Here is a 22,601-nt window from a genome sequence, read left to right as displayed (position 1 = left end):
GACCTTGGTTAATGGTCCCAAATCCGGCAACGGTGGATGAATTCTCACAGTGCATCACTCTGACCTTCTCTTCCGTCCCTTCTTCCACATGTAAACTCTTGTGATTACGTTGGGCCCAGCCAGATCTTCTAGGCTAATCTTCCTATCTTACAGTTAGCTGATTAGCAAGTTTACTTTCATTTGCTACCTTAATTCCCCTTTGCCATGAAACGTAACACATTCATAAGTTCTGGAGATTAGGATGTAGACATCTTTGGGGGACTGTTATTCAGCCTACCACAATGGCCAACGGCAATGTAAGCACGTATGCACCAAAAGACATGTATAAGAATGTTTAGAGAAGTATTGTCTTTATTGCCCAAAAGCTGGAAATAACCCAATTGTACATCAATGATAGAATAGATTGATATATATATATATATATATATATATATATATATATATATATATATATATATATAGTGGTATGTTTATAAAACAGCATCTTTTAAATCACAACTTCACGCTACAGCGTAAATGGACCTCACATAATGTTAAACAAGGGGCCAGCACAAAATAAAACATATGGCAGGATTCCATTTATGTAAAGTTTAAAAACAGGCAAACCTACCAATTATATCTCAATAGAGCTGGAAAAAAAAACCCCAACAACCATAGACAAACATGGCGCTAGGAGTCCAGGAAGTGGCTAGATTTAGGGAAGAAAAGGAAAGGCAATGACCAAGAGAAAGGCTAGGCCTTCTGGATGCTTCTGGATACTTCTGGATGCTTGTAGGTCATGCTCTAATTCTTGCCCTGGGCGGTTACGTGAGTGTGTCTACTTTATGAATATTTATTGAGCTGTACAGGCAAGATTTGTATGCTTTTCACATCTGTGTATGCTTTAGTAAGATGGTTTAACAAAATGACATGCTTGTGGTTCCACTCCTTATTAAACATTTTTTTACCCACTGCTCTCACCTGTTGTGGGGCAGCCCTGTGGAGAGGCCCATATGGTGGAGTTTAGAAGCGTGTGATCTATAATGCCTAGAAATAGCCACACCAGTGAGTTGCAAAATGGCCCTCTAAACTTCTAAGCAAGACTACAGCCTGCAGGAGACATTTGCCAGAGGCACCAGCTAAACCACTCCCAGATTCCCCACCTGCAGGTATTGTGAAATACTAAATGTTTGCTCTGTTCAATCACCAAATTTTCAGGATAATTGGTTACTCAGCAATAGATCATCAATACAGGAGCCATGCAGAAGTGCTCCCCATTAGCAGAGATCCGTGGGAGAGGTTGGGCTTGTATAGTTCACATACCTTCATGGAAGCAAGGGCTGTGCTGATTGGAAAGTCAGCTCCTTGAAGGGAGTTCCCTGTCACGGGGCGTTAGGGACATGTTTAGGGTGTGATCCACATTTGTCAGTCAAAGAGCAACAATACCCTAGTTACAAAAGAAGACAAAACAGTCACAGTGTGTCACAACAGCCATATCTGGACATCATGTCATGAACACGGGTAGCAGAGATAAAGCTTCGATTGGCTAAGATTCCTACAGAATCCAGATATGCCTGCCAGGGCATGGATTCCTTTCCTGTGAAACTTCAAATGAACTCTTCTTTTCCTACAACAACCAATGTTTCCCTATGCAACCCCTACGACCGTCACTGAATCCTTCCTTGGAGCAGTTGTCTTGAGGAATGCCTCCTAAGTGAGGGACACAAGTGAGTTCTGGGAAGTTACCTTCCCCTCGCCTGCTCCAGGCCTGGCTGACTTGGTCGAGCAACTGAGATCTGCCATTGGCTGCCATGTCTTCTTAGCCACACCCCCTACAACCCATCATGGAGGGATGGGCAACAACCTCCAGGCCAACTTGTTCAAAGATTTTGTGGATATGTGCCATTGGATCCAGCCACATGCTTTCACAAGGATGTCTCCAGCTACCTAGTACAGACTATTGCACCTCAACTGGTTGGCTAGCTTTTAGATGGGCATTTTGCCTCATGCATCCTCTGTAGCATCACACACCATGGCAGGTTGGTCACACACACCCTTGAACTCATGAGGAGCCATAGCGGAACATATGTATGGAAGCACTGTTTGTTTCTACAATTCACTCAGATGTGCTTTTTTCCCCCATAACTGATCTGCTCTATGTTACCAGCCCCTCATCCCAGTGGGTACCTACTAAGAGAAACAAAATTAAAACTTAATCAGTGTGTATTTAACAAACTGCTTTGCTATAAATGTTGTTTTAAAATAGATCACCCAGCCTCTTTGTAGCACAAAGCTCAGATGTTCGGGAACTTCCACATGTGGGAAGGTAGACAGTATTCAAGGCCTTATGGTAGCAGAGATGGGGGTTGGGGGGGGAACCTAGAACCTTCATTGAATCATTTAACTCAGAAAATATTGATCAAGCACCTACTATGTATCAGGTAGTGCTCCTGGTGCTGGATATATATAGTAATGGGCAAAAGAAAGCCTTTGCCCACTGGCCTTGTGGATCTTACGTTCTGCTGGACGTTGGGCAGATAATAAATGGACATAGTATGTGCTATGTCGGAGGAGATGAGGGATGCAGGGGATGGAGAGGCAGGCGGAGGGAAACCATGCAGGTGGGCCCGGGGTTATTCCACACAGGGAAGGCCTTATTAATAAGACAAAGGCAACCTTTGAAGCTGAGTCCTGGAGAAAGTGAGGGACTGATCTGGGGAGGGAAGAGGGGGCGTGATGTGTTGGAGGGGCGCAGGGTGTCCCGGATGTCTGGACTGGATGCGTGTGTAGCCAGATCATGGTGTGTCTGGTGGATGGTAGTAAGTTTTCTCTTATCCTGAGTGAGATGAGAAGCCTCTGGAGGATTTGGAACAGAGAAGCAGCTTACATGTTTAGAGTCGTGCCCGCAGCTGCCATGTACAAAACAGAAGACGGGGAAGCAAGAGTGGGTTGAAGGGGGTGAGTTAGGAGGTGACTACAGGACCCTTGGTGAGAAATGAGGCGCTGGGGTGCAGGATGGTGACAGTGGCAAGATTTCCCCAAGGCTCAAGGAAGAGCTAGGACTGGACACACACCATTGAGGTCTAGAGTGTACAGAATGTTTAGGGCCGTGACCCCAGGTGGTATCACTGTGGGAGCTGAGAACGGAAAGAATTCCAGAGTGTAGAGGTCAAGAGGAATCTGTAAGGGGACTGAGAAAGAGTCCAGGTTGAGCCACTTGCCTGGTCTCAATGTCCTGCCCATGGCTGTGTCTTTGGCCAACCAACCCCAAGCTCCTGTCTCCCGCCAGCACTCTCCATTTTCTCTTTGGGCCAGGTGGGAGAGAACTCTGGATGCTCTGCTCCCTGAGCTGGCCATCTGGCCCCTTCATCCAGCCGCGGCCTCAGCAGCCACCTGGCACCTGCTCCTTTGTCATCCTGCACAGGTGGGACTTCAGCTGGGAACTGGCAGCTCTTCTGAGATGTGTTCAGATACACGGGCCAGAAGCCCAGGGTGACAAAGCCCTCCACTTCAATATTCTCGGTTTCCCCCATCACTACCTGTTTCCTCTAGTGTTTCTCTCCCCTGTCCTCCACCTACACACACACACACACACACACACACACACACACACACACACGTGCACATCAGGGCCTGACCCCAGGAGAGGTGACAGGAACCTATATGACCTCAGGTCCTAGCTCAGTCTCCCTTTGCCCTTCATACCTGCCTTTCTAGCACCCAATGGGGTAGGTCTTCTCTCAGATGTGAAACTCCTTTTTCTAAAACCCACTCATCTAACAACTAGGCAGGGCTCTCGATATGTCCGTGGAGGAGTCTGGGAATTTAGAAATCCCTGCTCTCTTTCCGCAACACCTAACTTTCCAGTCCAAGCTCTTGATTAAGAGAGATTTGATACCCAAAGGTTAGTCACCCCTTCTTTCTACCCACCGTCTCCCTCCCTGGGGCAGTAAACTCCCTCAGACTTGGGGCTGGGGGTAGAGCTGAGAGTAATTAGACTTAACGGAGAAATGAAAAGAAGTCATTTTTAGTGTTCTCAAAGTGTGATTCTGTTCTCAACTCAACCACCTGCAACTCAGATAACGATTTTTACACATTTTTAACATGCAAGTTTCCCCCTTCCCCGCACATGTCTGAACTTGGGAGTTTAGCTGTATGGCCAGCAGAGGGAAGCCACAGGGGGAGATGCTACTGAGCCCAGTGAAGATTTAGCACATTGATTTTTTCCCCCTTTATTTTCTCTAGGCCCTGTGGTTTGTGATTGAGTGGGGAGGTTGGGGAGGACAGCCAAGGCTTTTAAAGGTGCCAATACTCTAGCAAGAAATAAGGAATAGTGGCTGCGAAAAGAGCCTAGATTCTCCGCTCTACCCTCCCATGCCTCATTTTTCTTTTCCTCTTTCTACTTTCTTAGAGGACCCTGCCTGTCAGCAAGGTGATGAACAGCTTTGGGAAATCACGGAGAAGTAGGGACTGGAGGGAGGGCTCCGAGGGGGAGTTGGGAGGCCTGGGTCCTGCACTGGGCTGGGGTCCCACCTGAGCATGTCGCTGCCCAGGTCCTGGGTCCCAACCTGCCTTTGTGTGCTCTTTCTTTCCTGCAGCCATTGAATCTTTAGAGAGTCTACTGTGTGCCAGGCGCTCTGTATGCGGTTGTGACAAAGCAGCCACGGGCCTGGCCTCAGAGAGCTTGCACTCTAGGAAGGCAATAATTAAGGAAGTGGCAAGAAATAAATATGATGGGAAAACAGATGATGCAAAGGGCCACAAAGGAAAAGCACACCAGGAGAGAGAATCACCCAGCAGGTGGCTTCTAACTATAGAGTCAGGGAAGGTTTCTGTGGGAGGTGACATTTAAGGGGGGAACCTGAAGGATGACATGGAGGCGAGACCCAGATCACACCCACAGGAACAGTGTGCCAAGGAAAACAAGAGATGAGGAGGAAAAGAGCTCAGGTCGGCTCCTCAAACCCGACAGAACAGATTTGGGAGCCACCTCGCACATTTTCTGTCATGCGTACTCATTAGCATCAATCTGTTTAAGTCTGCTATTTTTCGTAAAAAAAAAAAAAAAAAAAGTGAACTTCTCTAAATTAAAAAAAAATTTGTGAACGACGCTATAATTAGGATCTAAAAGATTTCTTATAACAAAAGTCAGAAAGCAGAGATACTTGGGAAATTAACTCTCTTCTTCATTTGCATTGGGAGAAAGCCTTAAATTCTTTTATAGAAAATAGGAAAAGGGTATGCCCTCTTTCTTATAGGGTGGTAAGCTTCCCATCTTGTAGACTTTGAGCTTTTTACCAACAAAGGTAATTAAAGCTACGCTGCAGGTCTGTAACTTTTACCAACAAAGGTCACTAAAGCCACGTGGCATGTCACAAACGTTCTTTCCTTTCTCCTTATTCTCTGTCTCTATGCCTATTCATGCAGCAAATATTTACTGAATGTCTGTTTTATGCCAGACACCACTCCTGACCCTGTCAGGGAACAGAACGGAACAAAGCAAAACAGCCTGAGTCCCTCTTATGAAGCTTATCTTTTGCCTGGGTGAGACAGTCAATAAACAAATCAGCACACAATGGGTTTGCTGGCCTTAGGTGACGAAGGGGAGAAATAAAGCAGAGAAAGGGGCCACAGTCATTCCTGGGGATCAGGGTTCCTACATTATACATAGGTGAAGGGGATATTCGAGCAGAGACTTGAAGGACAGGAGGGGAGGAGTGTTTCAAGCAGAGGGAACAGACGATGCAAAGGGTCTGAGGTGGTGCGGTGTTTGACGTGTTCTAGAAATAGGATGCTGGGGCTGCTGGAGCAGACTGAGCGGTACCTTAGTTTGCCAACTCCCTGAGACAAAAATCTGGATGCAAGTGGTTTATCCTGGGGGTGATCTTACGAAGCACTAAGAGGAAATGAGGGAAGTGCATGAGGGAAGGAAGGTAATTGAAAAAGTGGGACATGGATGAGTGGGTTACCACTGTGGGCTCCTGAGGTTCACCCCTGCTAGAGACCTCTGAGATCATATGGAATAGGCCTCAGAATCACCCTGTGAGACGCCTGGGTGGCTCAGCGGTTGAGCGCCTGCCTTCGGCCCAGGGCATGATCCTGGAGTCCCAGGATCGAGTCCCATGTCAGGCTCCCTGCATGGAGCCTGCTTCTCCCTCTGCCTGTGTCTCTGACTCTCTCTCTCTGTGGCTCTCATGAATAAATAAATAAAATCTTAAAAAAAAAAAAAAAAAAGAATCACCCTGTGAGCAGACAGGAAGCTGGGTACGTATCCAGTTCCCATCTCACTGATGAAGATAGCTTCTGGAACCTGCTCTGCAGCCATAGAATACCTCCAGGCAGATGCAGGAAGGCCACCGGAGCATAGCGCAGTGTCTGCAGTAGCCTCTGGGCACCCGTGGGGAGATGGCCAGAGCACAGGCAGTCACTGCCCGAGGGAATGGCCAAGATGAGACCAGAGAGGAGGTGGGAGCCCAAATCATGTCAGTCTGGGAGACCACCATAAGGACTTTCCATTTTATCTGCAGCAAGATGGCAAGCATTTGGAGAGTTCAAGCAGCATGATCTGATTTCCATTTTTAAATAAAAACTATGAATACTGTAGGAAGAACAGACACGAGGGGAGTAAGGACAGCTGGAAGGCCTTTGCAATAATGCAGGTAAGACGTGACGGCAGCTGGATACAGGGTGGTACAGCCTGCTGGTAAGAGGCAGCTGCTCATTTCTCCATGAATCTTGAAGGTAGAGCAAAGAGAACTTGCTAATGGATTAAAAGTGGAGCATGAGAGAGAGAGAAGAGTTAAGAATGGTTTCTGGCCTGAGAAATGAGGAAAACAGAACAGACGCTGACTGAGATGGGGGTGGGCTTAGGGAATTTGGACCTGCTCTATTTGGAATGCCTCCAAGTGGAAGACATCCAAGTGGAGATGTGGGTTAGGCAGTGGGACACGTGTACCTGGAACTTAACTCACGCCTCCCTGACCCACAATGTGGGCCAATTCCCTCCTGGCCAGCCCAGAGTCTTCTCTATGTTGGCCTGAAACTGCATGATGTCCTTAAATCTGGGCACTTCCATCCTCTCCCCACACTTCCAAGTTAGTACCATTTTTTTCTTCTTGGTTCTCATACTCCTGTCCCACCTCCTGAATCAAAAGATGAACAGGTGACTAGGAAATAGCTTATGCTTGAAGAATGACCATTTCAGTGCCTTCATCCACCATCCTTCCACTAGTTTCTAGTATCTTCTGAGCTGAGGCAAAAACGCACCATAGCTTGTGTTTATAAATAAATAAATTTATTATATTATAAATTAAATCAATACCTCTCAGGGCTTTGGTCCACTTCTGACCCACCCAGTAAGGCTCTGAGAACAAGGTTTCTCACGTATATGTTTCTATACCAGTACCTTGTAGGGGTAGGGAGTGTTCTGAACACTGGAAACAAGTTATTTTCCCCCAGAAAGATCCACTGATACTATCATAAGAAATACACACTTTTTTTTTTTTTTTTTTTAAGAAATACACAATCTTTAAACCTCAGTGTCTTAACATGGTAAAAGTTTCCTTGCCCACATCACAGACCATGCAGCTGGGTCAGGCATCCCTCCTGGCGGTCCTTCCATTGTGAGTCCTCGGTTGCACAGCCCTTCACTCCCAGCAGTCAGGACATTTTTATGGCCAGGTCTGGAAGCGACATATATATCCCTTCCGCCCGCGTTCCGTTGCCTAGACCTCCGTCAGACGCTTCCACCTGTCCCTACCTGCCCAGGGAGAAGTTTCAGGATTGGCCAGCATCTAGCCCACTCCTGACACAAAAGGCATATCCCTGCCCATAAATTAATACATCCTCCTCCTCCTCTTGTGAACGGTGTAGTGTAAGCCCGCCCTGCAATGAGAGGCTGCTCCCAGCGAACCTAGAAGTTTCTGAATCTGCAAAGCGCAGGACCAAACCATGCTGATGGCAAAGTGCGGTCAACCCTGGAAATTCCTCCAACCACACCTCCTGCGTTTGGAACACGGCTCACCTGAGGCATCAGGAAGGGCCCAGGCCCATTACTGTGCTCTGTTTAATATGCCAATGAAGTGTGTCCTAAATTTACTTATTTCTAGGATCTCATCCTAACTCCCCAGCTAAGCCCGGTTTCACTGCTCTCACACGCTTACCCTTGGCATGGGAGGTAGCCGAGGAAGTGATTCGAGAAAGGAGGGCGGCCTCGGTGGCTCAGCGGTTTAGCGCCGCCTTCGGCCCAGGGTGTGATCCTGGGGACCCGGGATCGAGTCCCATGTCAGGCTCCCTGCATGGAGCCCGCTTCTCCCTCTGCCTGTGTCTCTGTCTCTCATGAATAAATAAAGAGGAAAGAAGGAAAATAAGGAGAGGGAAAGGCAAGCAAAGCCTGTGAATGTGAGAGAGAAGAGAAACTAAAGGTGAAAATCACGGAGGAGGAAAGGGGTGGGGGAGCCAAATAGCAGAGGGTGAGAGCTGACAAGGGGGGGGGAGGGCTGTGCAGAAAGGGGGCAGGGTGCCTTTAAGAGCCCCCCACCCCATCTGGGCAGCAGCCTGGGGAAAGGAGCCCTCCTTGGGCACCGGGAGCCCCAGCTCACCCCCTGGGGGAGCAGGACCCCCCCACCCATGGTCTCCCACGGGGAGTGGGGACAGAGAAGGGAGGTGATGGGAGCAGAAGGAGGGAAAGCGGAGACCCCTATAGGGCAGAGCCAACTGCCAGGGAAAGAACAGGTGAGCCCCTTGGCACGTGAGGCTTCGGTCCCCTGAACCGAGCTCCCACTTTTCAGTCTCCCTTCATGAGAGGCACACTTGCCCCCTGGTCCCCCTTCCCGGGCAGCTGCTCTGCCCCAAACCCAGGAGGCAGAGACCTGAAAGGAGGTGCACTTGAGCCTACTTGGGCTTACCTGGCTGCAGCAGCCCCCACTGTGCCGGCAGAGACCTGAGACAAGGTGCACCTGAGCACACCTGGGCTTACCTGACTGCAACCCCCCTCCCTGCCCCCAAACCCAGGAGGCAGAGACCTGAGAGGAGGTGCACCTGAGCACACCTGGGTTTACCTGGCCACAGCCCCCCCCCCCCCCCACACACACACACCTGAGCTTACCTGGCCACAGCCCTTCCCTCCCCCGCAGGGTCTCGCTGGCCCAGAACATCCCTGCACTGGGAAGGAGGAGACCAAGGGGCGCGCGGTGGGGCGGAGGGCGCAGGGCTGTGATTGGGGCGCGGGGAGGGCTGCTGGGGAGCAGCACGGGGCACAGAATCAGCCACAAAAGACCAAACCCTCTTCCCGCTTTCCTCTGAGTGCTCGGCAGCGCCTCTCAGGTTGGCGGCCCTTAGCAGGCGGAGCAGGTGGGGGGGATAGAAGCACTCAGGGGAAGCCTCTGGGGGGGTGCGTGGACGAGTCCTGGCACAGGTGGGGCGGGCAGTGCTCACAGTAACTCCCTTGGTGCAGCCGCCCCCCCCCCCCCCAGCATCCTGATGGCCTCCAGCCTCCAGGGCCTTCACCCTTCAACTCCATCAAGGCAGCCTCCACTTTGTCCGCCTCTCTTCCTCTGGTTGTGTCTTTTGCGTTTCTTCTCCCCTGTTCTTCCTCACTCTGGGCCGCACCTGAGACTTCTCCGGAAGCGACTGAGTCTGCAGGGCACCCTAATAGGATATCCCCGAGGCCATCCCAGATGGAGGCTTTTTCCTTGGGCACCTTGGGGACCTCCTGCCGCCGGCCCCCTCCTCACGGCCCCCTCCACCCAAGCCTGTCCCTTAACGAGCACAGTTGACCTTTCCACTGTTCAGAGGAACTGAGTGGAGCAGCTGACACTCACGGTGCAGCTTTGCAGTGACAAGTTGGACACGACCGGCCATGTAGGGAAGCCACGTCATCACGGCAGCTACCCGGACGGTGGTGGTGATGGTGTGCTCATTTCACCCAAATATCTCCCTGGGGGTTCAATGCCCTTTCCAGGCACCCTCAGCTCCCACCCCGTTTTGGGTCCCTTTGGCCAGGTTCCCAGGACCTGGGGGAAGGCAGTGAGTGGTGCTGTCTCCCCTCTACCTCTCCAAGGCTCCCAACCCACACCCCGAAGTTGTCGGAACCATCCAGGCCTACGGAGCACCTTCTGGTCTCTGCTCTTAGAGATCTGTTCTTTCAGTTCTCGCCCTATGTCCTCTTGTCCTTGCTCCCAGGGATCCCGGTGCTCCCTTCACTGGGATTCAACTTATTTTAGTGGTTCTCTAGCCCGCTGTCTGGAATAACTACACTAGAAAGTTCCCTTAGCTTGCCGCTGCTCCAGCCCTCGGCCTTGGCAATACCGGCCAACCCTGGATACCCTTGTTACCTTGACCAACACCGCTCAGCAGACTCCAGGTGATGGCAAGTCCCAGCTGGGTTCCGCCTTATAAATAAACATTCTTAAGAAGTTAAGTCTTGGGGCCCCTGGGTGGCTCAGTGGTTAAGCATCTGCCTTTGGCTCAGATCTTAGGGTCCCGGGATCGAGTGCCGTATCAGGCTCCCCCCAGGGAGCCTGCTTCTCCCTTTGCCTGTGTCTCTGCCTCTGTGTGTGTGTCTCTCATGAATAAATAAAATCGTTAAAAAAAAAAAAAAGTGAAGTCTTTTTGCTTTACTGGAGACACTGCCTCATTTCTGAGTTCAATCTCAGGTTACACTCAGGTTGGAGCTGCTGCAAAAGAAGGTTTTGGGGCTAGGTTCCATCATTGGGATGTCTTTGGATCATAAAGTGCCTTCTGGACTCAGAGTTGGATGGGACCTTCGAGATCACCTAGTCCAGTGGTTTTCAAAAGAAATGGGGAGGACGACAGAGATGATGGTGCCCGTGATAGGAAACAGTGTCCCTAAGGGTCTGTGACGTGCCAGGCAGGTGGCCCAGGAGGATGGGGGGCTCCAAGTCGGGCTGATTGCCAGGATCGCAGAGGAGCTGGACCGGCCCCTTTTGTGCTGGGTGCAAGCTTCCCTTCTCTACTGGCTTTCTCTAAAGGGCTCATTTAATTTCTTGATATCCTTTGTCCCCTTGTTCTTGTAGAAACTTTCCACGCCTTCTACCACCTTCAGTGGTTTTCTCCTCCCTATTTTCTCAGATTCTCTGCTCTTCCGCCCACCAGTTTGAGTCCCACACAAATACCAGAGAATAGCATGGACAATTTTCATCACTTCATACTTACCACATGCCTTCATATCCATCCTCACTCATGCTGTTTCCTCAAGAAAACATCTTGATCAGTTTTTCTGCTGTCCTGCGCCCAGTTGGCACATGCAGACACGTCTATACTTACACACGCATAACAGAATGTTTAATCCTGCCCTTCCTGAGGTCCCCTCTTTACGCTGAATCCCCAAAGGTAGAGAGCAATGTAATATGTGTCCTGCCCCCCATGTCCTGATGGGTCTTAGGTCACAGGTAGGACTCCTTAGGAGATTAAACCAGTGTTGCCAGAGTTAGTCCATCATCCGTCCTGTGACAGAGAAGGCCTTGAAGTACCAAGGACACCATTCCTTTGCAGAGAATGTTGGTGCTTTGCCCTCCTCTCAAGTCAGCGGGGATTGCTAGGGATTACCTGGAAGCCTGGCCTCGTTCTGGGGCATATTGGGAGCCAGCATGTACTACATCCCTGAAAAATGTAAGAGCAAAAGGCTTAAGAAGGCAGGAGAGAGAAGGAGGATGAAAGAACTGCCCTGGAAGCAACATGCACTAACTATAGGGCAATGATGTTTCCTGGTGGAATCAATGTGTGACACGCTAGAGGACGACCTGGAGCCATCTTCCAAGGGACCTGGCCCAGGAGCACTGCCAGAGGATAAACTGACCCAGCAGAAGGGTGGACCCCTGGCCTTAAAGCCTGAGTGCTGGAGGCTTAAGTGGCCATTGGGAGGAGCCATCGCCTGGCTCATTGGAAGGGCAGTAGAAGGTTCCAGTGGGGAATTGCAGAGAAACCACAGTAGAAAGCCTTGAATGAGGAGTCAGCTTTGAAATTCTACAAGGCCGAGACCACCACATTTACAGCAGCCAGAAAATGGACTCTTTCCCCCTAATCCTTTCCCATCCCTTTCACCAGGGCCAGTAACAGCAGCTAGCTAGTCGGGCAGAGCCAGTGGGGAAAAGAGAGAAGCAGCCACCCTTTCCCCCAGTCCTGTACTGGGGGCGGAAGAGCTGGAGGAGGAGCAGAGCTCTAAGTGGAGTTCATTATTATAGGAGACTGGACATATTCACTATGAGAAGAAATCAGTTCTTGTGATTGCAAGTACCAGGAAAATCTTAAGACCTGCCCAGAATTTCCCCCAAGGCAAAAAGGAGGCCACAGAGCAAAGGGACACAGGAGGAAGGAGTCCCTCTCACTCAATATAATGAGCACACGTATTGGCGCACACTCGATGATGACAGCTGAGCAGATAAGACACATTCAAACATTAGCCGACCCACAGTAAAAATAATTGGGAAGGACATGGACTTTGCTTTTTTTTTTTTGGACTTTGCATTTTGACTTGGTCATTCCTACTGTGAATATTTCTTAGGACCAGAGGTTGGGCTCACACACCCAGCAGCCTTGAATCCTTTTTCTTCTGGGTACTCGTTTTCTACTGGGTACTCACTCTGTCATCCAATGAAGCAGGGGTGCAGGGAAGTGCCCTGGTTTATGGGTTTAGAATCCAAACCACTAGGCTTTCTATAGGGTATTGAATGCACTTTTTCCCCTCAATTCTATTTTTTGTATAAAAAGACAAATCTTTAATAAAACCAGAGCAGCATAAACTAGTGTTAGTAGAACAAAAACCATTGCTTCAAATGGTGAGTTTTCTATTTCTATAAAGAAACAGGAATATTTAGAGGTATTTTCTTTCTATTCCAGAGGCTCACATATGCATGAGAACTATCTTAGGACTAAAAATGCAGGTTCCTAGGCCATGTCCTCGGAGACTGTGGTTTAGGAGGCAAGACCAGAGACTGATGCCTAGCTCAATTTAAGGAAGAGCAGATCTGTATTTTAATTAGCAGTGATCACATTGCCACTCAGTCTACCCCTTTGTCTCCCACTAGATGAAGTGGAAATGATCTGAGTCTTGTTTTTTGTTTTTGTTTTTTTGTTTGTTTGTTTTTTATCTGAGTCTTGTAACGCTAGACCGTTTTGGAGGGCCTGAGGTTTTTAGCAACTTTGCCAGATATCAAACCTGCTCATATTTCTCTCACGGAAGACTAGTAGATTGGTCCTAATTACCTGCCTTCTAGTTTACTAGAAGAATACGCATTTATGTGGCTCCTTTTCTTTGGACAACTAGAACAGAGTGACTAGCTAACCTGTAGATTCACAGTGGCACCCCCATCAGGACCACTGTTCTAATCGATACCAAACAACGCTGAAGTTGACTCACTAAACACTTTCCAAAGCAGAGATCACACACTCGGGATTACATACCAGTCTGCTTCGGAGACATCCACTTTAAAGGCTTGGGGTTTAAAAATCTAAGCCAGCCCAGTGCACTTAATTGGAGTTTAACAAGATTTTAAAACAGATACAGTAATTTCTTCACACGCCTGGAGATCATCAGATAGAAACAGGTGTGACTAGAATAGTAAAAATCAAGAGGGAGGGAATCCAGCTAGTCAAGGATTTAATCAGAAGCTTCAGTCAATGACCTTTCTGGCCCTTTTCTTCTAAGAATCTGCCATTTGTTTTTCTCCATTAAATTTCTCCTTGGCTTTGGCCCCATCATTCCGGCCTGTTGAGAACATTTAGAGTCTCGGTTTTGTCTTCTATCATATGAGCTATTCCCTCCGCCCGCAACTTTGATTCACCCTCCAATCGGATTCACAAACCTATGAGAGGGTCTTGCAAGCTGGTGATAAAAACCAGCAAAAACTTCGCTGTGGTACAATCAGCCTCGTTCCACAGGCAACGCATGGTGCTGCCCCAGCTTGCACATGGAACCTCAATCTACTACACCTATAATTGCACCAAGAGAAGAAGGCAGGTAGATAGGAAGTACATTCCCTGGAGATTGTCGGAGACACAGAGAGGGTGAGTCAAGGGTCAGCATGGGAATAGAGCAGTGGGAAGGTGGTAGGGCAGGGCTGTAAGAAGTCTGGGAAGCCCCACAGGACACTCATCACAATCGTGAACAGTAAGAGCATTAAGTGTCAGTCACTGTGCTAGCACTGGGCATGCGCTGTCTCATTCAATCCCCCACAACCCTGTACAGGAAAGAACTAGCAGATGCCCTCACGAGCTCGGGGGCCAAACGGCTTGGGTTTGATTCCTGACGCTAGCACTTACTAGTTGTGGCCTTGGGGTAGCTTTCTGCTCGAAGATCCTCATTTGGAAATGATGATGGGAACAGCACTGCTCTTGGGCTTGTGGAATTTTGTGGGGGGCTCCAGCTGCTATAACAAATCTTATGGCTTAACACCATAAAGGTTTGCTTCACCCATGGAACGGTCCAAGTGAGTATTCAATGGGCGGCCTTCCACGTGGGAAGGATATTAAGGGCCCATGCTCCTTCTGTTTTGTGATTCTGCTAACTGCTAGGTGCAGAGCGATGATATGGCCGTGGGCTGAGTGGGAGAAGCGACGCACGTCCCACAGTACCCAGAAACTCATCGTGTGGCTCCTCCAACTGCAAGGCAGGCTGGGAAATGGCGTTTGGGTGTCCAGGAGGAAAAAGAAATGGATTTGGTGCCTTCCTCGGTTGTGAGGATAAGATGTCAATTCCTTGGACCGGTACCTGGCACATAGTAAGTGCTCAATAAATGGTAGGTGGTTCTCACTCCTCCTATTGCACTAGCTCTGCCTATATTCCTCCAGTATCTTTCTGATGCCTGTGTCCCAATATCTTAACTTTTCACTTCGGAGTTCCCTGAGATTTAGCCCGACCTTTGTGAGACATTGGGGGTTCTCCCTGAAAATCCTGGCAACCTTTGGACATTGAGGTCCACTGTGTTCTGTGGACACTGACCTCAGCATCTTAGCTGAGCCCACTGATCCCTGTAACACTGTTGGGGATGGGAGGGTGAGGACAAACAGGGAGAGGCCAGCTGGGTCCGCAGACCACCTGGGTGCCCGCGTGACCGAGCTGCTCCTGCATTCCCAGAATGCTCTTCCTGAAGGCTAAGGAGGCCACTGCAAAAACTTTTGCATGAAAGTCCCTGATTCAAAGTTTGTCTCTGTGCAATCATATCATTGCTAATTGAGCAAGCAACACTATCTCTCCACCTGCTACCCTCAAAAAACCCGCAGACGTAGTCTGAATGAAATGTTTTGGGTGGGTGGAGTATAGAGCTTTCGAATAGGGAAGTGTAGGTTTTTAAATTTTCTATCTTGATAAAATATTTGTAATTTCCACAGCACAGACCAAGTGTGACTGTGACTTTTGTTTTTCAGTTTATGTAGCAGGTACAAGAAACCTTGAAAAACCTATCATGCTTTGGTTGGCATGGCATCATGGTTACGGTCAGACAGCAATGCCTTTGAATTCCAGCCCCACATCTTTCTAGCCTTGCGACTGTGGCTAAGGTAATTACTCCAAGCCTCAGCTTCTCCATCTGGTAGATGACACAGTGATGGTGCTTAATGTCACAGAGTGGTTTTGCACAGCACGTGACAATAGGAAACTCCATAAATGGCAGTTATTTTTGTTATAATAATGATCACCCAAGACCCCCACATTTCTTTCTCTGTACCATTGAGGGGTAGGTACATGTGCTCCTTCTCCCAAAGCCAGGAGCACCCTACCTGGAGTTTTTTGTTTTTTAAAGATTTTATTTATTTATTCATGAGAGACGCAGAGAGAGAGGCAGAGACCCAGGCAGAGGGAGAAGCAGGTTCCGTGCAGGGAGCCTGACGTGGGACTCGATCCTGGGTCTCCAGGATCACACCCTGGGCTGAAGGCGGCGCTAAACCACTGAGCCACTGGGGCTGCCTGCTACCTGGAGTTTTGAAGAATATTATTTGAAGGTTACCCATGGCATTGTAGCTCTTCATTTTTCCTTCCTGGGGCACATATCTCTCCACATGATCTTCTTTGCACATATAAGATGGAGGTACCCTCAACAGTGAATGTTTTTATCTAAGCTGTTTGCCTTTGTAGAAGCCAAGGCCTTCAAAGGGTATATGTTTATAGAGGAACAGGGTATTGATGATGGGGAGGCTCCCAGAGAAAGACTGGGGGGGGGGCTGGAGGAGGAAACCTTAAATGCCATCCTGTCTCACTCCATCTACTTGTTAATCTTCATGATGGGGGACACCTCGGTGGCTTAGCAGTTGAGCATCTGCCTTTAGCTCAGGGTGTGATCCTGGGGTCCTGGTATCCAGTCCCACATTGGGTCCCCCACGGGGAGCCTGCTTCTCCCTCTGCCTATGTCTCTGCCTCTCTCTGTGCGTCTCTCATGAATAAATAAATAAAATCTCAAAAAAAAAATCTTCATGATGGTTCAGTTTGGCAAGAAGGGGGTACCCCTTTTAGCCTTAAAGACCCCTCTGAAGAGCTGACGACTCTTTCTCTTACTCTAGAAAAATGCATTTACAGGCATATGCACAAAGGTTCGCAATCAATTTCAGGGGGGTCAAGTCACCCCCGTGGCTCATTTGTGGACCTCAGGTTAAGACATGGTACTCAGATGGCCCCTTTGTCTCCTTACATGGCTGAAAACAGCAGCCTCAGGCAAGGGAGGGGAATGGTATCATCAGACTCAAGGCCTAGTGGCACTGCATGTGATGGGCATGACAGTAGAGGCAGGGAAGCCAATTAGACCCTTCCAAGAGATGAGGCCTGCGATTGCCGGCAGAGAGGAGGGAAAGGAGGGGGCCTCCTCAGGTCGAGTAAAAGAGGATTCCACCACTCACCTCAGTGGCTGGGCAGTGATGAGGGAGAGAGAGGGCCTAAGGGTGGCTCCCAGTTTCCCGCTTAGATGACAAGCTGGTGCCATTCTTTGGGGGTAGTACCTATGGGAAGGAGAGGATGATGATGGCTCTAGTTTAGAAAATGATGAATGGGGCAGGCCTGTGGACTACCTAGTGAGGCTATCCCCTAGGTGGTTAATCTGCATTAACAGCTCAGGAGAGAGCTACAGAGAGAGACACCGGCATGAACATTATATTAAACCTATGTGACTAGATGAGAAATCCCAAACACATTGGGCAAGAGATGAGGGTCAAAGTCAGAGTCCTAACAGTAGTGTGGAAGCCAGAGTTTCCCAGACCTGAGGCATTTGCCTTTCCCAGGCCTGTCTCACCTGGACTATGGTTTTTGCAGATTTTTTCAGTTGAACTCAACTTTGATTCATTTTTATGAGATTATGCAAAAGGAAACATATTAACAATATAATAAGTGAGAAAGTAATATCCCTTGCCATGCATAGATAGTACTCCTAAAAATAACTACAAATGGATATAAAGAAAACCCAGTTCTACGCTCTAGCTGGTAATGGTTGGCCAGAGAGGACTCCAAGTCTGAGACTGCTGCTCCCCTTTTCTATCTTAGCAAAGGAAGCCCAGCAAGTGTTAGAAAAGTGTTAAAGACATACTAATTCCACGCAGAGACTTTTCCTTTGTTGCAATCAGAAGACCTGGAAGAGAAAGAGAGAATGTATTTTCTCACCATGCAACTCACATTTTATTTTGCGTCGAGGCAGGGCTGAAATGCAGAGGAAAGGATTTTACACAGTGTTCCCAGCCCTGGTTGTGGTCTTCCAGCATCTAAAATGACCCCTTCTGGGGACCTGGGTGGCTCAGTGGTTGAGCGTCTGCCTTTGGCCCAGCGCGTGACCCTGGGGTCCTGGGATCGAGTCCCATACCAGGCTCCCTGTGGGAAGCCTGCTTCTCCCTCTGCTTGTGTCTCTGCCTCTCTTTGTGTCTCTCGTGAATAAATAAATAAAATTTTTAAAAATTAAAAATACAAAAAAAAAATGACCCCTTCTGTCACCAGTGGTTTGAACCTTCACTTTGGGAATGCCAGGAGGAATGAGGTCATGGCATGTGGGGTGGGGAGGCCCGGGAAGGGCAGTGGTCAGTGTCAGAGGCTGCAGAACAGCCAGACCGCAAACCTCCCCCTGAACCTGGCAGCCAGGGACCACTGCGTCTCTGGTGGAGGGGATCTCATGGCACAGCGTGGAGGCTGGAGAGTGAGTGGGAGAAAACACTTGGCTGTGAAGGGAAGGAGAGAGAGAAGATGCCCCTGGGAGCTTGGGGAGATTTTCTTTTGTTTCCTTCTATAAAACATGGGAGATATTTGAGCACACGTTTAGGTACTGGGGAAGGAGATGGGCATGAGTCTGTAAGGACCGGAGAGAGGTGATGATAGATGGAGCCAGGTCCTGGTTTGGAGGAAGAAGTGAAGGGCTTATTGGGATCAAAAGCACAGGGAGAGGGACGAGCTCAAAACAGGACAAGGATCATTTTTTCTTAGTTTGAGAATAACAGGTAACTGCTTGCCTGGTGGAGTGGAAAGTGAGGAAGTTCATGTCTGGTGCCTGATTTTCCTGTCAGGTAGGGGCTGAAATTATTTCTGGGGTCTAGGAAAAAACTGAGGGGCTTGAATGATGGGTCCTTTATTTGAAAGAGTGTATGAGTGATTGAGAGAGAGAGAGAGATTTTAAGGAATTCACTCATGTGGTTGTGGAGGCTGGTAAGTCCCAAACCTGCGGGGTAGGACACCACGGGAGGCATTGATGCTGCAGCTCAATTCCAAGGCAGAATGCCATCTTCTTTCTGGAGACTTCGCTCGGTTTTCTATTTGGGCCTTCAACTGATTGGATGAGGCCCACTCACATTATGGCAGGTAATCGGCTTTACTCAAAGTCTACCGCTTTAAATGTTCTTCTCATCTAACAAACACCTTCACAGCAACATCCAGACTGGAAGTTTGACCAAATATCTGGGTACCGTGGCCAAACCAAGCTGACACCTGCAACGAACCACTGTAAGGAGTATTAATGATCTCGTTTGCAAAAACATGAGATGATGTAGATAAAGAGAAGACTATAGAATATGGAGAGAATCTACTGGGTTCTGGGAGGTTCCAACTGGAATTAGGTGCTCTTTAGATCACAGGGATTCTAATGGAGTCAGAGCTAACGAGGACAGCAGGGAAGAGCCAGCAGGGGCAACCCACCCATGGAGAGTACCCTACCTTGAGGAGAGTTATCATCTCAGCATAGAAAGGAAGAAGCTTCTAGATGCAAATTATGATCGTGAAGCCCAGTCGATGACTTCTGAGGACCCTCCTGCCATGCAGGGCACAGGCGCTTTCAAGACAACAAATCATAGAATTTATCTTTTCATTCTTTCTCCTTCCTTTATTTTCAACAGGGTAAAAGGCATATGCACTTACCTCACTGAGGTCAGTATGATTATTTACTTTATTTCCAAGGCTGCTCTTTCAGAACGTCACAGAATTTCCAGTCCAGCTTATCTTTCCTTCACCCACAAGCCTGAGGTCTTTTCACATCCATCCTGTCCTTGGCAAGAATCCTTGGAGAGTGGCCTGGGACATACCTAGTGGCGAGCCACCTGCTCTGGGTTGCGGGTGGATCTATTCTGGTCCTAGGCTTTGTGATCTGGACAAAGGAGTTGAGTATGTGCCTGTCAAATTGTCAGGCAAATACTAAATTTGGCGGGCCAGCTGAATTCTCCCAGAAAATCATGCAAAATACGGTTTAGCAATTGGGAAAAAATTGGCCCGCAGGAAGACAATTGGATGAAATTCAGTAGGACTACGTGGCCCTGGAATTCTAACTCTAAGACCGCAACTGGCTGTGTGACCTTGTCGCACAGGGGCCAATCCCCAGATACAAGAGGACGCTGTGCCACACCAACGAGTTTGGGAGCCTAAGCAACCATTGAGAAGAAGCCATCCCCCTGTGTATTTCTTTTTCTGAAAAAGAAATAAGAAAAATAAAACAAAAATCAGGTTTCTTCTAACTTTAAGAGGTTATGGTTCTCCAAGTTCACTTCCTCTGAGCTTTGTATCCCTCTTCCTGATTCTTCTAACCAGAATTACTCGCACCTTCCCCCCAGATGCTCATTATTCTGCAGCATTTCCTTCATACGCCTCACTTTGTTTCCCTCTGATTCTCTTCTAGGTTATTGGCACCTTGACAAAAGGACCACGCTGTGTGTCTGTTTAGGAGCCTTTCTGAGAACTCTCATGGTGCCTGGCACATATTTAATGATCAATACTTTTTGATTAAATAGCGATAAAAAGAAATCCCAGTTTTTTTCATGTATTAGGATTTTTCTCACCCCAGACACTCTCCTCTACACACAGTCCAATCCAGTGACTCTCCTAAAATTATGAAGGTCAACAATTAAACATGGTTCACCAGATCTTTGACCAACATAACATATAGGGAGGAAAAATACTTTGTGCCTTGGTATCTTACTTCTGGTAAGAGAAACTGAAGACTGTACTGACTTAGTTTTAAAGCTACATCACATTAAGTTTGTCGTCAACTGAAATACTAGATGTTTCTTTTACTTTTTTCTTTTCTTTTTTTTTTACTTTTACTTTTTTCTTTTTTTTTTTAAGTTTATTTAAGTAACTTTGACACCACGTGGAGCTTCAATTCATGACCCCAAGATCAAGAGTCGCACGCTCCTCCGACTGAGCCAGCCCGACACCCTGAAATATTAAGATGTTTTCATGTGGACCTCTCCCAAGCTGCATCTCCCCCATTCTGCATGGGTACCACTGATCTTGAACCCAAAATGTAGGATTTTATGTTTTTTGTTTCAGCTCAAGGTTAAATCCAATCAAAATCACTTTGAATGTGATGCTGTCAGTGACTACATTAGCGATCCTTCCTGGCTCCGGGTCACTGACAAGTTTGACACGCACATCTTTTCTGTTCCTCATCCAGTTTTTGACAACGATGTTGGAAGAATGGAGACTATGACAGAAGCTCTAATAGTAGCCACCCTCTTCCAGGCTGACCCAAGACTATTCATAAAATTTATGAGTAATCAACCACAAGCTGAAAATGCACTCCAAAATACTGCATTCCTTATTTTTCCATCTTATCTACATAGCTCTTATGGATGACATTTTAAAAAGATTTTCTGAAGTACACATACACACTTCCTCCTCAGTAGCCCCTAAAATTTGCCAAGTAATCCATTAAAACATTTCAAAACACAGCTTGTATGGTACAACTTCTCAGCATGCACATGCCAGCCCTGGTGCCCCTGGCATTCTTCTAGACCTCACAGTTCCCCTCCCACTTTAAATAGATCTCTCTTAGATTATTGCCTGGCACTGGCATTGAACTCGTTTTCCATAGTTGGGATCCCATCTGATGGTTTATCCAGTTTTATTTATCTTTCATTAGTCCTCAAAAATTACCCACTGTGACTATGAGATCATAGTACAACTTCTTGAGACGTCCCAGGACAAAGTTTTTAGACTTTAACAAACTTTGCGGAGGGTGCTCTTCATAAGCACAAGGGAGACATTCTGGACTCTGAGGTGGCAAATGTCTGCAAAGAGATCAATTTTTTTTTTAATTTTTATCGAATTCTGTAGGATGAGGCAGATTTTTACCAAATTATTTTACCAAATTCAGGCCTTTGTCACCCTGAACATCTTCAACTGTTAAACACAGTCACCTGGTAAGAAGATGCTCGTCCATCTCAAGATGTTTTAAATCTTTTCCCGAGTTGATATGAAGAATCGATACATATTGGGATTCTACTGATCTTTTGATGCTGAACATAGGAAGGCCCTGCATGATAGCTGTAGTAAGTACCAAGGGGCTCAGACTGATTGTCATAAGATGCCAAAGAGCAAGAAGAAGACCTACCATTCAGCCATGTTAGAATTCGAGCTAAAGACCCTGATAATACCCCTAGGTCACTCTCTTAAGTAGAAAGTGCCACAATCAAGAGATAACGAAGGTGTCCCGATAGAAGTTTTCCTCTTATTCCTATGATCTTTTTTCAGAAGGTAAGCTTTGGAAGTACGTGAAATACATCCATACTCTTGTTCCCATGTGTCATACATAATGAGATCAACAATATATCCTAAGGTTTAGAGCATGAAGCCAAGCTTTGTCTTTTCCACCTAACTCTGGAACTTCAAAAAGCCATATGTTTTCAAAAGAGACCAAGTACCAGGCTCATTTTATGGCAGAGTATTGAAGTTTGAGTCTTCTTTAAAAAGTAGCTTAGAGGGATGCCTGGGTGGCTCAGGGGTTGAGCGTCTGCCCTTGGCTCAGGCCAGGATCCAGGATAGAGTCCCACTTTGGGCTCCTTGCACAGAGCCTGCTTCTCCCTTTGCCTCTGTCTCTGCCTCTCATGAATAAATAAATAAAATCTTTGTTTTTTTTTTTAAAGGTAGCTTAGAGATGAAGGAGTCCAACTGTGTCCTTTTATTGATAGGGAAACAGTTTTAAAGAGGTTCAGTGACTTGTCCAAGGTCCCTTGGTTACCAATAAGTGGAGCTGGCCCCTAATCCCAGGGCTCTGTAACGTGGGCCCCCTTCACTGTAACATGTGCTGCCCCCTTTGTACATGGTGGTTGTTTTTCCACCACCCTTTATTTACTTCTACTCTTTCCAATTTGAAGATGGTTTTTCTTCCTAAACAATAGTAAAAGAGAACAGAATCTGAATAGTTCTGGCTTCTGCT

The sequence above is a fragment of the Canis aureus genome, chromosome 15 (genome assembly GCF_053574225.1).
Source record: "Canis aureus isolate CA01 chromosome 15, VMU_Caureus_v.1.0, whole genome shotgun sequence".
Lineage (NCBI taxonomy): Eukaryota > Metazoa > Chordata > Mammalia > Carnivora > Canidae > Canis > Canis aureus.
This window is presented reverse-complemented; position numbering follows the sequence as displayed.